The sequence below is a fragment of the Jaculus jaculus genome, chromosome 8 (genome assembly GCF_020740685.1).
Source record: "Jaculus jaculus isolate mJacJac1 chromosome 8, mJacJac1.mat.Y.cur, whole genome shotgun sequence".
Taxonomy (NCBI): Eukaryota; Metazoa; Chordata; class Mammalia; order Rodentia; family Dipodidae; genus Jaculus; species Jaculus jaculus.
This window is the reverse complement of record NC_059109.1, coordinates 127,305,792-127,319,817: the sequence shown is the minus strand read 5'-3', so window position 1 is coordinate 127,319,817 and position 14,026 is coordinate 127,305,792. Positions and strand designations below refer to the sequence as shown.

At 45.2% G+C, this 14,026-nt stretch overlaps 1 protein-coding gene across 2 annotated transcripts in view; it reads right to left on the bottom strand.

Moving 5' to 3' along the window:
- Positions 1-13,387, bottom strand: part of Ncoa3 (nuclear receptor coactivator 3) — a 96,128-nt gene extending 82,741 nt beyond the window's left edge. For both annotated transcript variants that reach the window (XM_045155905.1, XM_045155906.1), the window contains exon 1: positions 13,287-13,387. The gene's annotated coding sequence lies outside the window, so the exon portion shown is untranslated. The remainder of the gene's footprint in view (positions 1-13,286) is intronic.
- Positions 13,388-14,026: the final 639 nt, after the last annotated feature.

Sequence of the window (14,026 nt, the reverse complement as noted above, 5' to 3'; positions counted from 1 at the left end):
CCTCAAGAAAAAATAAGGAGGGGGTGGAGGGAAGGAATTACCATGGGATATTTTTTATAATCATGGAAAATGCTAATAAAAATTTTAAAAAAACAAAAAAAGTAAAAAAAATTAAAAAAAGTAAAAGGAGCCAGCTGTGGTGGTATATGCTGGTAGGATATTGCTGAAGAGGCAGAGGCAGGAGGATCAGGATTTCGGGGCCAGCCTGGGCTACACATATTGAGCTGGGTGTGGTGGCACACGCCCTTAATCCAAGCATTTGGGAGGGAGAGATAGGAGGATCAATGTGAATTCAAGGCCACCTTGAGACTACATACTGAATTCCAGGTTATCCTAGACTAGAGTGAGACCCTACCTCGAAAAACTAAAAATATAAAGAAATAAAAAGTAAAAGGGGCCAGGCATGGTGGCACATGCCTTTAATCTCAGCACTCAGGAGGCAGAGGTTGGAAGATTACTGTGAGTCTGAGAATATATACTGAATTCCAGGTCAGTCTGAGAACCTACCTCAAAAACAGCAACAAAAATAAATAAATAAATAAAAATAAGGAGGGCCTGGGGAGATGTCTCAGGCAATGCCTGCCAGGTAGGGTTCAATTAGCCAGTGCCCATGCAATGCCCACAAAGTGGTACTTGCATCTGAAGAAGTTCCTTTGCAGAGTGCCCTGTTTTTTTTTTTTTTTGTATTTTCAAGGTAGAGTCTCACTGTAGCTCAGGCTGTCCTGGAATTCACTATGTAGTCTCACGGTGGACTTGAATTCACGACAATCCTCCTCTCTGCCTCCAGAGTACTGGGATTAAAGGAGTGCGCCACCACACCAGCTGTTGTTTTTTCATTTTTACTTTATTTTTATTTATTTGTGTATGTGTTTCTCTTGCCTCTGCAAACTGAACACCAGATGTTTGCGCCACTTTTGTGTCCAGCTTCGTATGGGCTTGTGGCAAGTTGAATCAGGATCGGCAGGCTTTACAAGTTAAGTGCCTGTAGCTACCGAGCCATTTCTCCAGCCCCTCTATCACATTGTTTGCTTGTTTGTTTATTTTTCTTTTAATTTTATGCAGAGACAGAGAGAATGGCACACAGGGCCACCTTGTATATCTGGCATTAAGGGGGAACTGGGGAATCAAATCTGGTCGTTAGGCTTTGCAGGCAAGCACCTTAATTGCTGAGCCATCTCTGTAGCTCTCTGATTCTTTAACACCACTGTTAAGTCATCAACATGCAAGCAACACAGAGAGCTATTACAGGATATTGCGATCAACTCTTCAAAGCTGAGCTTCCCAAAACCAGGCACTGTGGAAAAATCAGATATTACTGTTTGCCTTTACATTTGAAAGAGCCCAAAGAGCATGGACAATATAATTTTATTATAAAGCCTATTAATCTTTTCAGACATTTACAGGAACCCAAATAAATTAAAATTTCTTGAACCACAACAAATGAGGATTAAACTTTTCCGAATATGTACAAAATGTTTACTTCTGAACATTTGAATATAAATATAAATCCCTAGACAATTTTATTCACGCAAGAGTGTAAAATGCCTAAGACGCATAAAAAAAATGCACAGTAATAAAGTCAACATTACTGAAAACAATTAGGAATGTTGCAGCCGGGTGATATTTCAATAGTTTTCCAAGTTCAGTATCCACTGCTCCGTTATTCAGGAAGAGATCAAGTGAAAAGTTACAATACCTCAGATGCGCGACTCTACGCTGCTGGCTGAAAGCTGGCCAGGCGCCACTGATCACTGATAAAATAGCTTCACGCTCCCAGCTGGGCACAACCGCACTTGCACGGCGTCCAGCAGTGTGAGCACGCCCGCATGTCATTATGGGAAATAGTGGAAAATTTCACAGGCTGACATCCAGAATGTCTGCGGTTCTTGTCATACTTCTTTCTTCCTACAAAGCAGTTATTAGACCAGTAGTCTAATTTTTTTTTTTTAAGCTGGAAATTTCCACTGTTTTTAGCTACCCCTTTTAAATGTAAATTGGAACATTTTGCAAACTTCAAGCATGATAGAAATAATTCAGACAGAAAAGAATCAAAATCTCTCCGCTGACATGGTGGCGCACACTTTTAATCCCAGCACTCACGAGGCGGAGGTACAAGGATCACTGAGTTCAAGGCTAGCCTGAGACTACACAGTAGTTTCAGATGAGCCTGGGCTACAGTGAGACACTACCTTGAAAAAATACAATACAATGAAGGTAGTAGTAAATCAACTAAGGAGCCTGTCACATTTTCTACAAAGAGAAAAGCAGTCATTGTGACACTTAAGACCTTTAAATTACAATAATTTAACCTAAACATTACAATGTAACAAATACCATGTGGAGGCAGGATTTTCTCATTAGCATGTAGTGGAAGCATTCAAACACTAAGTCAGCAGAACAAATAGTAGAAAGTTACTATGTGCCACATGGGACGGCCTGCAGGCCTAGAGAGTTTCAAGCAGACTAGGACTACATATGGAGACTCAATCTCAACAATATAAATAAAGAAAACGTCTTTAATCCCAGCACAAGGGAGGCAGAGGTAGAAGGATCACTGTGAGTTCAAGGCCACCATGAGACTACATAGTGAATTCCAGGTCGGCCTGGGCTAAAGTGAGACCTTACCTTGAAAAACAAAAACAAAAAAATATACATACATACATACATACATATATATGTGCATGTATATGTATGTGTGTGTGTGTATATATATATATATATATATATATAAAGGAACTTGGGGTTAGGGTGTAACTCAGTGACAGAACACTCGCCTGGTATGTATGAGGCTCTAGGTTGAATACTGAGAACCACAAAAAAAAAAAAAAATGATAAGATAATGGTGATCGATGGGGTTTGCACTGAGACTGTAACGGGGAGGGTTTCTGTCTTAGTTTATTGAAACATTTTTGTATGTAGACATGTGTGTCATGAGCCATGTGTTGCTAATGCTGTGAAATGATTTCAGACCTGGAGAATGTCCATTCTTTCTCTCTCTCACTCTCTACCTGCTTCCTTCTCCCTCTCCCTCTCCCCCCCCCCCAAATAGCAAAAAAAAAAAAAATTTTTTTAATGAAAACTGGAGGGAGGGGACTGGAAAGATGGCTTAGCAGTCTGCAAATCAAAGGATCCCAGTCCAATCCTTCAGGACCCACGTAAGCCAGATACACAAGGAGGGTGCACGCATCTGGAGTTTCTTTACAGTGGCTGAAGGCCCTGGCGTGCCCATTCTTTCTCTCTGTGTGCCTCTTTCTCTGTATCAAATAAATAAATAAAACATTTAGGAAGGAAGGAAGGAAGGGAGGGAGGGAGGGAGGGAGGGAGGGAAGGAAGGACTGGAGAGAAGGCTTAGCATTTAAGGCACTTGCCTGCAAAGACTAAGGCCCCAAGTTTGATTCTCCAGTACCCAGGTAAAGCCAGATGCACAAATTAATGCATGCAGTGGTGGTTTGCAGTAGCTGGAGGCCCTGGCATGCCATTCTTTCTATCAGCCTCCCTCCCACTCTCAAATAAATAAGATGAATGAGCTTAAATGGAGCAGGTGGTGAGTAAAGACACAATCTGTAGAGAATATGAGGTAGTCCTTCAACAGTAGGAAACTTTAAATAAATTCAAATAAGCATACTAAATTTTAATCTGCAAATAAAATTCAAGCTAAGGTCTGGAGAGCCAGCTTGGCGGCTAAAACACTTGCCTGCAAAGTCTAAGGATCCAGGTTTGATTCCCCAGAATCCATGTAAGCTAGATTCACATGATGATGCATGCATCTGAAGTTCATTTGCAGCGACTAAAGTCTTGGTGCAACCATTCTCTCTCCGCCGCCGCCCCCCCCCACCTCCGCCTCATCTCTCTCAATAAATAAACACTATATTTTACTTTATTTTTTTTTTGTTGTTTTTCGAGGTAGGGTCTCACTCTAGTCCAGGCTGACCTGGAATTCACTATGTAGTCTCAGGGTGGCCTCAAAGTCACAGTGATCCTCCTACCTCTGCATACCCAGTGCTGGAATTAAAGGCATGTGCCACCACGCCCAGCTAATAAATACATTTTTTTAAAAAATCAAGCTGAGAGCTGGAGAGTAGCTTAGTGGTTAAGGCACTTGCCTCAATGCCAAAGAATCTCAATTCAATTCCCCAGGACCCACATAAGCCCGATGGTCAAGGTGGTGAATGCATCTAGAGTTTATTTGCAGTGGCTGGAGGACCTGGCATGCCCATTCTCGCTTTTTTCTCTCTCAAATAAATAAAATAAATTTTTAGGAGGCTGGAGAGATGGCTTAGTGGTTAAGTGCTTGTCTATAAAGCCTAAGGACCCTGGTTCAAGGCTTGATTCTCCAGGACCCACATTAGCCAGATGCACAAGGGGGGGGGTGCACGCATCTGGAGTTTGTTTGCAGTGGCTGGAGGCCCTGGTGTGCCCATTCTCCCTCTCTCTCTCCCTCTCTGCCTTTCTCTCCTTGTCACTTTCAAATAAATAAACAAACAAAAAAAAAATACTTTTTTTAAATCAAGTTGAGCCAGAAGTGGTGGCACACACCTTTAATCCCAGCACTCGGGAGGCAGAGGTAGGAGGATCGCCATGAGTTTGAGGCTACCCTGAGACTACACAGTGAATTCCAGGTCAGCCTGGGCTAGATTGAGACCCTACCTTGGAGGTGAGGAGGAAATCTGATACAGCTATTCTACAGTGACTCAAGTGGTGTATCCCTTTAATTCAGCACTGAAGAGGCAGAGAAAGAGAAGAGGATGCTAGAGTGAGACCCTACCTTGAGAAATCAAATAAATAAATAAAGCTAATAAAGGCAAACCTAAACAGTTTAGTTACCCGAAGCTTACAACACAAGATCACAGAAGACTCAGAACTTTTCACTGCTACGAACTCTTCTTAAAAAGAACAACAACTTTGTTCTAACAAATGGAAATGACCACATAGCAAAATCAGAAAACACTTGGTCTTGCACATGTAGTATTTTATTTCTTTCGCGTAACATTTTTAAGTTACTCTGAAACTGAGTCAATGAGCACACAGCAATTAACTTTCACTTATTAAATGTCAACTTAGGATATTCGGCTTATGATAAGTATTTGCTCTCAATGTGAAGTAACTTGGTCATAGATTTCCTTTAAACAGAAGAGTAAAGGATAGTGAATATTTACTCTAAGAGCTTTCCCTTGGTTATTTTTTTTTTTGGCGGTGGCTGTTGTTAACCCTCTTTCTTTGCCTCTCCGTGCGTTCTCCTCTCTTGTGCCGAGGTTCTCAAATGCATGCCAGGGAGGAACAATGGCACGGCTCAGCTGCAGAGTCCCTGCCTACTACGCAGTCATTATTCTTAGGACTTGAGAACTTTCGGATCCCTGCTTGGGCTGCTTTGAAATTCCCTCTTACAGATTTTCCCTCCTTCATGGAACATCTATTTAAAAGAATGACTTCAAAAATGTCTTGCTGCACCCAAGCAAAACTCTCTAAGCCAACTGAAAATTGTCAGACTTGAATATGAAAGTGGGATATAAAAGCCGTTAAGTTTGGCAAATGCCAGTCAAAAAAAAAAGCACAGGACAAAAAGAAAAATGCATTCCTGGGTAAGAAGTCTTTTTCTTGTATACAAATTAAACCAATCTCTGAAAAGTTTTTCATATTCATATTCAAATTAAATCAAATCCAAAGGCCACAATATTCTATCACTTTTAAAGAAAAAAAAAATTGTACTATCCAGAGACCTAAAGGTCTCAAGCTACATGAACTTGAAAAGGGTCAAGGTAATTATTATTAACTTACACATCACACTAATGTGAAGTATGTTTGTGCATTTTAAGAAGTTCTCAGGAATGCAGAGATGGCTTTGTTAGCAGTTAAGGCAGTTAAGGGGGTGCATGCATATGGAGATCGTTTACAGTGGCTGGAGGCCCTGAGCGCCCAGTCTCTATCTGCCTCTTTCTCCTTCTCCCCCCTCCTCTCTCAAGTAAATAAATAAATAAAAATAAAAATATTAAGAAAAAAAGCAGTTTTCAGAGACAGATAAAACGGCCAGCAGACACCTGAGAGCGTGGAGGAGCCCCCATTCCTCTGACAACATGCGGGTGGTGGTATCCCTTGCACACTCGACCACCGAGATGAACCCAAGAAGCTATCCAACCTGGGGGCAGTTATCTGCCCAGCTTTTAATGATTTGGCTTTCGGCAAAAGCATGAAATATGGAAGGGTCCTGAGTAACAACTTGTCAAACTGGCACAAGGCATAGAAAATTTTTCCAAAACCTCTTACACCTAGCAAAACCAAAAAGGCCATTTATTTTAAACAATATTTAATAAAGCTTAATACCAGTACAGCAAAATAATTTAGACAGTCCCCTGGAGTTTTGTTATAATGGGATTTAACCTATACACTCAACATTCAATTAACCATAATGCTTATCCTAATTGAGGATTATGGCGACTTCTCTACTCCTGGCCCGTCTATGGATCCCACCACTCCAACTCAGCTGCCACCGCTATCAAAGGCAAGGCCCTGGGGAGCAGATCAGCGATCACTAGCCAATACTCAGGCCAGTATTCCTTTTTCATCATCCTGTGGATAACAAGAATTGGTTCGGTATTCCAATGAGCCTGGTCTCCTAAAGTGAAGCTTTACCTTTCACAATAATTAAAGGAAATCAAATATTTCAATAAAATAGCTTCATAGGTGCAAGACACCAAATAAAAAGGAGGAAAAAAAAATCTTTACTTCAGTATATCAATACAAAAATTAACAGGAAAGGCAAAATAGAAAAGATGTTCCTACAAAACTTGGTAGGGGGAAGAGGTCAGGCATGCCTTTAACCCCAGCATTCAGAGACTGAGGTAGGAGGATCACCATGAATCCAATTCAGCCTGGGCTAGTCAGATCCTGCTTCAAAAAACAAAAATAATAACTTAAAAAAAAAAAAACAAAAAACAGGAGCCGGGCATGGTGGTGCACGCCTTTAATCCCAGCACTTGGGAGGCAGAAGTAGGAGGATTGCCATGAGTTTGAGGCCACCCTTAGACTACATAGTGAATTCCAGGTCAGCCTAAGCTAGAGCAAAACCCTACCTAGAAAAAACAAAAAATAAAAAGGGAGGGGGGCTGGATGGATGGCTTAGCCGTTAAGGCACTTGCCTACAAAGCCAGAGGACCCAGATTCAACACCCCAGGACGCACATTAGCCAGATGCACAAGGGGACACACATGTCTGGAGTTCATTTGCGGTGGCTGGAAGCACTGGCGTGCCCATTCTCTTGCTCTCTTACTTTCTGACTCTAATAATTTTTTTTTTTTTAAGGGTAGGGGGAATGGAGAGATGGCTTAGTGGTTAAGGCACTTGTCTACAAAGTGAAGGGACCCAGGTTCCAATCCCCAGGACCCTTGTAAACCAGATACAAAAGGTGGCACATTGGTCTGGAGTTTGTTTATACTGGCTAGAGGCCCTGGCACACCCGTTCTCTCTATCTGCCTCTTTCTCTTCCTTTCACTCTTTCTCTCAAATAAATTATATATATGTGTGTGTGTGTGTGTGTGTGTGTGTGTGTGTGTTTTTAATAAGTGCTGGAGGGATGGCTTAGCAGTTAAGGCCTTTGCCTGCAAAGCCAAAGGACCCAGGTTCGACCCCACAGGATCCACGTAAGCCAGATGCATAAGGTGGCGCAAGCATCTAGAGTTCTTTTGCCATGACTAGAGGCTCTGGCATGCCCATTGTCTCCTTCCCTCTCTCCCAAATAAATAAAATATGTAATTTTTAAAAATCTGGATCCAGGCATGGTGGCACATGCCTTTAATCCCAGCACTCAAGATGCAGAGATAGGAGGATCACCATGAGTTCAAGGCCACCCTGAGACTCCCTAGGGAGTAAAAACCTGAGCTGGACACTTGTCCACTTACTAAGAACAATTCTTTTGAAGGTAGAACCTGTTTGCCAGTCAGGTCAGATTCTTTTCCCTTGCTACAGGCCACAGTTTACTCCAGTCAGTTAAATACACCTTTATTACTATCCCTGCTGTAAACTGACCCAGAGAGTCATACCTACCAAACTAAATTAATGCTGACAAATTGGGAATTGGCAGTACGTAGCCTAAGAAGATTATCTAGTTTGTGGCTAAACTGGCCTCTATCCCCTAGGGCTAGGTATCTTCTGACCATTTTCTTGTTCATTTAACTTTCCACCAGAAGCTAGGGAAGAGAATGGCGGTTAAATTCAAGTCAATTCCATCATTTGTTAGGGACTGAAAATATCTAAGGCTATGGATAATGTATTCGACCCAAAAATCTCTAGGAAATCTTAGAAAAAAAACAATGGATACATATTTACCTAACAAACATTCACTAATGGATAAACCTTACATAAAGCCCGTCCTTGGCCCTCGTTGCTGAATGCTCATTTTGTAATGCCATCCCCATGCCAGAAAGCACTCAGAAAATGAATGCCTACATTCCTTGGCACTTCCTGAGAATCAACGGCTACCTTTCTCTCTCAATCTCCTGTAAGAGAAAGGAAAAGGTAATACAAGCGCAAGCATCACCCGGATACTAAAGTCTTGCTCCCAGAGTCTTCCCTCTCAGGACCCCAAGAAGCGTCCCAACCACCTAAGCACACCCAACGCCAGCCATTCTAGTTCTGCGTGTGAGCGACCCAGGAACCGTTAGCATTCAGTTGTGCTGAATGTGCTATATAAACTAACAGCCTCTGCAGGCTGTAGTCACTCTAAATTTTAGACAAATTAAGTTACAAAAGGACTTTACATCCTCTGAGCAAGAACTGAAATTATATAGTCTAAAAAAAAGAAAATGCAAGCTGGGCAGGGCATGATGGCGCACACCTTAATCCCAGGATTTGGGAGGCAGAAATAGATGGATTGCAGTGAATTCAAGGCCACCCTGAGACTACACAGTGAATTCCAGTACAGTGATAGACCCTACCTCAAAAAATAAATAAATAAATAAGCAAGCTAGGCATGGTGGTAATCCCAATACTCAGGAGGCAAAGGTAGGAGGATCACCATAGCGTTCGAGGCCACCCTAAGACTACATAGTGAATTCCAGGTCAGCCTGAGCCACAGCCAGACCCTACCTCAAAAAAAAAAAAAAAAAATCCTAAAAGCATTGATGTTAACAACATTTAGGAATAGGACAAAAACCGTATGTTTTATTATCCTATTGTCCAAACGAGGTGTGTTTATTTATTTGTGTGTGTGCATGTTGGGGCGTACCTGGGTCTCTGGCTGCTGCTAATGCACAAATGTCCGCAGTTGGTTGGTTGGTTGGTTGGTTTTGGTCTGGTTTGGTTTTGGTTTTTCAAGGTAGGGGTTCTCACTCTAGCCCAGGATGACCTATGTCGTCTCAGGCTGGCCTCAAAGTCACAGCAATTTTCCCACTACCTCCCCCAACCCTCAGAACACCCCCTTCCCCAGCACTGGGATGAAAGATGTGTACCACCACACACTGGGCAGGGTTTGTTTTTACTGACTTTCTTTGGTGCAATGATCCTGACATAGTAAGAACACTATCAGTCCAGTGATGAGCACAGGCGGGTGTGGTTATGCACACCTGCTCTCAAGGAGGCAGAAGAACTGCTTGGAGGTATGGGCTGGCCCAAAGTACAGTGATATCCTATCTCAACAGAAAGAAAAAAAGGATGGCTGGGTGTGGTGGTGCACAGGTGTGGAGGCAGAGGTAGGAGAATCACTGTGAGCTCAAGGCCACCCTGTCACTACATAGTTAAATGCAGGTCAGCCTGAGCTAGAGTGAAACCCTACTTGGAAGAACCAAAAAATAAATAAATAAATAAAGAGGGAGGGAGGGAAGGAAAGAAAAAAAGGAAAGGAGGGGGAAAGGGAGGGCTGGAGAGATTGCTCAGTGGCTAAGGCATTTGCCTGCAAAGCCAAAGGATCAGGGCTGGAGAGATGGCTTAGCAATTAAGATGCTTGCCTGTAAAGTCTAAGGACCCAGGTTTGACTCCCCAGAACCCATGCAATCCAGATGCATACATATGGTGGCACCTAAGTATGGAGTTTGTTTGCAGTGGATAGAGACCCTGGAATGCCCATTCTCTCTCTCTCATAAATAAAGAAAAATAAAAATTTTAGCCAAACATGGTGGCACACACCTTTAATCCCAGCACTTGGAAGGCAGAAGTAGGAGGATCACCATGAGTTCAAGGCCACCCTGAGACTACATAGTGAATTCCAGGTCAGCCTGAGCCAGAATGAAACCCTACCTCAAAAAAAAAAAAAAAAGAATAAAAATAATAGTAGCTGGGTGTGGTGGCGCACACCTTTAATCCCAGCACTCAGGACGCAAAGGTAGGAGAATTGCTATGAGTTGGAGGCCAGCCTGAGACTAGATGGTGAATTCCAGGTCAGACTGGACTAGAGTGAAACTCTACATCAAAAAAAGCGGGGGAGGGCTGAAGAGATGGCTTAGTGGTTAAGGAGTTTGCCTGCAAAGCCAAAAGACCCAAGTTTGATTCCCCAGGACCCACGTTAGCCAGATGTACAAGGTGGCACATGTGTCTGGAGTTCTTTTGCAGTGGCTGGAGGCCCTGGTGCACCCATTCTCTCTCCCTTTCCTGTTTCCCTCTATCTCTCTGCTTGAAAATAAAGAAAGAAAGAAAAAAAAAAAAAGCCCATTGTGGCACACGCCTTAAATCCAAGCACTTGGGAGGCAGAGGTAGGAGGATCGCTGTCAGTTTGAGGCCACCCTGACCCTCCATACTAAAATCCAGGTCAGCCTGGGCTAGAGGGAGACCCTACCTTGAAAAACCAAAACTAATCATCATCATCCTAGCTAGTTGAGATGACACACACCTGTAATTTCCCACAGTAGGAGGTTGAACCAAGTGGATCACCAGTTCAAGGCCAACCAGGGCTACATACTCTGAGTTTCAGGCCAGCCTGGGCCGTGAGACTGTAGAAAAAAAAAAAAAAAAAATCTTGTTGATTACATGCTGAAGTTTGTATTTAAGGCCTCTGCACTCAAGTGGGATCTTCTGACAGAAACATTTCCTGTAAGAGCAAGACAGCAGCAGAGCCTCCCACTTAGCCCACAATCTACAAAAACACTCTTCTAGATGCCAAAAGCTGGTATTTGCCTCTCTTGTGTTTTTAATGCTGATTGGACAATTAAGTCATTTCTATCAATATATAAATACCCTGTAATTTAGGATCGCTAGCAATTTAGATCACTGCTTGTTTAAATGCAGAACCTGGAGCAACCTCCAGTGACAAGGAGCTAGTGTGCAATATCATTTTACATTTACAAACACAGACCTCAGCTTACAAACAATGAACCTTGCAGGGTTCTCATCCATAGCCCCGAGTGCTGTTTCTTTAGGCTTGTTAGTAGATCAAGCAACATAAGCATCGAGTTCAAAAGAGCCATTCTTAAGAGGTCTCAATATTTTTCAAGACAGTAAAAAGAAAACAGGATTCCCACCATACCTCCCCTTCTGTTCCCTGTATTTCCCTGCTTTTGATATACACCGGGTATGTGGGGGGGGGGGGTTCAAATGAAAATAATAAAATCTTGGGAGGCGGAGGTAGGAGGATCCTCCAGAGTTTGAGGCCATTCTGAGACTACATAGTGAATTCCAGGTCAGCCTGGGCTAGAATGAAACCCTACCTCCAAAAAAAAAAAAAAAGAGAAGAAAATACTAATGCCATAACCAAACACTATCTTCAAAATGCTAACCTCGGAGAGAGAATCAGAGGTTTGGCGTGGAAGAGATCCCTTTCTCAATGTTTCTACACCTTTGCAGTTGGGTATCCATATGTGGAAGGACCTATTCCAAACAAACAGTAATTTTAAGAAGAATTTTTTTTTTTTTTTAAAGAACCCGTTCGTGCACTCACAGGTTTCTTCCATGAGTAAATTTAGAGTCAAGCAGGATTCCCTGAGATCTGATCCATTCACCAAAGCCTCTTCAACTACCTGCAGCATCTACACGCGCTGAAGCTTCTGGCTGCCAGCGATCAGTCAGCGGGGCAGGCATTTAAACCGAGGGGACGCAGCAACCCCGCATCTCATTCAACTCCACTTAAAGGCACTGCAGCAAGACAGCTGGGCGTTCGCCTTCCGGTTTCTTCACGGCTCAGGCTTCATCACAAAAACAGGTTGGTTTTGGAAGCTCTGACACTCAAAAACTGCAAAAAGGAAGTCTTCTCGTTTGGGAGGGAGGAGGCAGAAAAAGTTTCGACTTGGGGACCATCTCGAGTACCTTCGGGGAGGTTCTCGGTGCAAATCTGGGCTCCCGCTGCGTGAGCTGGGGGTCGGGGGCGGGTGGGGGTGCTCCGTCCCTGGATTAACTTTCCCACGGGGGGGGGGAAATGCCCCCCAAGTGCCTAGGAAAGTCAGCACAGTGCCCACCGACTCGGGACTGGTTCTCCATCACGCCTGTGCCCGATCATTTTTAGATCAATGAGTATTACAAAGTTGAATCAATGAACGCATGAAGTTGGTGGTTAAGAAAAGTAAAATAAATATGTATACATACATATATATATATCATCATAAAGGGGGCCAAGCCTTAAGATGCAACCCACCAACTTCCCACTTGCCATTTCCCAGTCTTCACAGCAGAGGTAGTAAAATGCCTTCTTTACGCAGGGAAGGCAGAAAAAGAAAAAAACACTGCCCAGAATCTATCCCAAACACAAAATGGAAATCCCGCTGATAATTCGTGATAGACTCCTTTTTTTTTTTAAATGCCCAAGTGCGGGAAGGGGCATCCCGGCGGCCAGGAGGCTGGGCCCGGGGGGGCGCCCGGGGTTCGCCCGCTCCTTCCTGATCCTGCACCGCCGGGTGCAGGAGGGAGCCTGGCTGGGGGGCATTGATGGGGGGGCGCGCAGGGCACCGGTGCCCTCTCCACCCGGGGGACCCCCCCCCCCGCGGCGGGAACGTGAAACTTCAGGGGACAGGAGGCGAACGCGGGTCCTCGATGTCCTCCCCAAACTCCCGGGGTGGTCCCTGTGCAAGGGGGCTTTCCCCACCTCGGACCCCCGCCCTCGCGCGCAGCCTGCTCTCCTCTCCTTTCCACCTGCGACCACCAGCCCCGAAGCCGAGGAGGAAGCGCCGTGACCCCGACATCCCCGAAACTAGCACCTCGGTGCGTTCCAGCCCCCCCTCCTCACGGCCCCCCGCTCCAGCGCCTCGCCACTGCCGGAGCCGGCGACTCGGCGGCAAAGCCGGGCGGGCGGGCGCCTCCTCCCTCCCTCGGTCTCCAAGCCCACTCGGTCCGCGCCCGCCGCCACCGCCACCGCCGCCTCCTTTATCTCCACTCACCGCCCGCCGCCATCTTCCTCGCAGCTCAGCTTTAAGTAGGAAACTCCCCGCTCAGTCCGCAGCCGCCGCCGCCGCCGCCGCCACCACCGACGACTCCGCCGCGGCCGCCGCCGCCGAGAGGAGCTGGAGCGGCAGCCGCCGAAGCCGCGGCGCGAGGGCCGCCGGGATTTGTAGTCCTGCGGCCACGCCCAGCACTACGGGTCCCAGGGGGCCGTGCGCGGGCAGCCTGTGGGTTGCAGCGCCCAGCTGGGGCTTCCGCGGCGGAGGGCGTGGCCACGGGGGGAAGGCTCTGCCCCACCCCCACCCCCTTGAGGTCCGCCGGGCTGCCCGGTGCGGAGGGCCAGGGGAAACTGGAATGCAAGTCTCCGCCCTGCCCTTCTCCCCCACCCCCACCCCACCCCCCGGTCTTCCCCGGTGCTGGTTGCCGACATCCAGGAATATCTAACATTTATGGAGCGTTCATTGTATGCTGAGCACGGATCCTTCAAAGCGAGCATCCTTTAAGGATCGTGATCATCTTTTTTTTTTTTTTTCCCCCCCAGATGATCACACTGAGGCACGAGGTCAGAAGCCCTGAAGGTGTTTCTTGAGATGCTAAGTCACTGGGGTGAAAGGTTATTGGAACATAGTGTATTTAGTGCCAGAGTATTTGATTTACTCCAGGGGATGGACAGCTTATGTTACAATAGGGAGAGACCTGGGAGACACCACCCTCACCAAGTGATCGATTGAACTTGGTG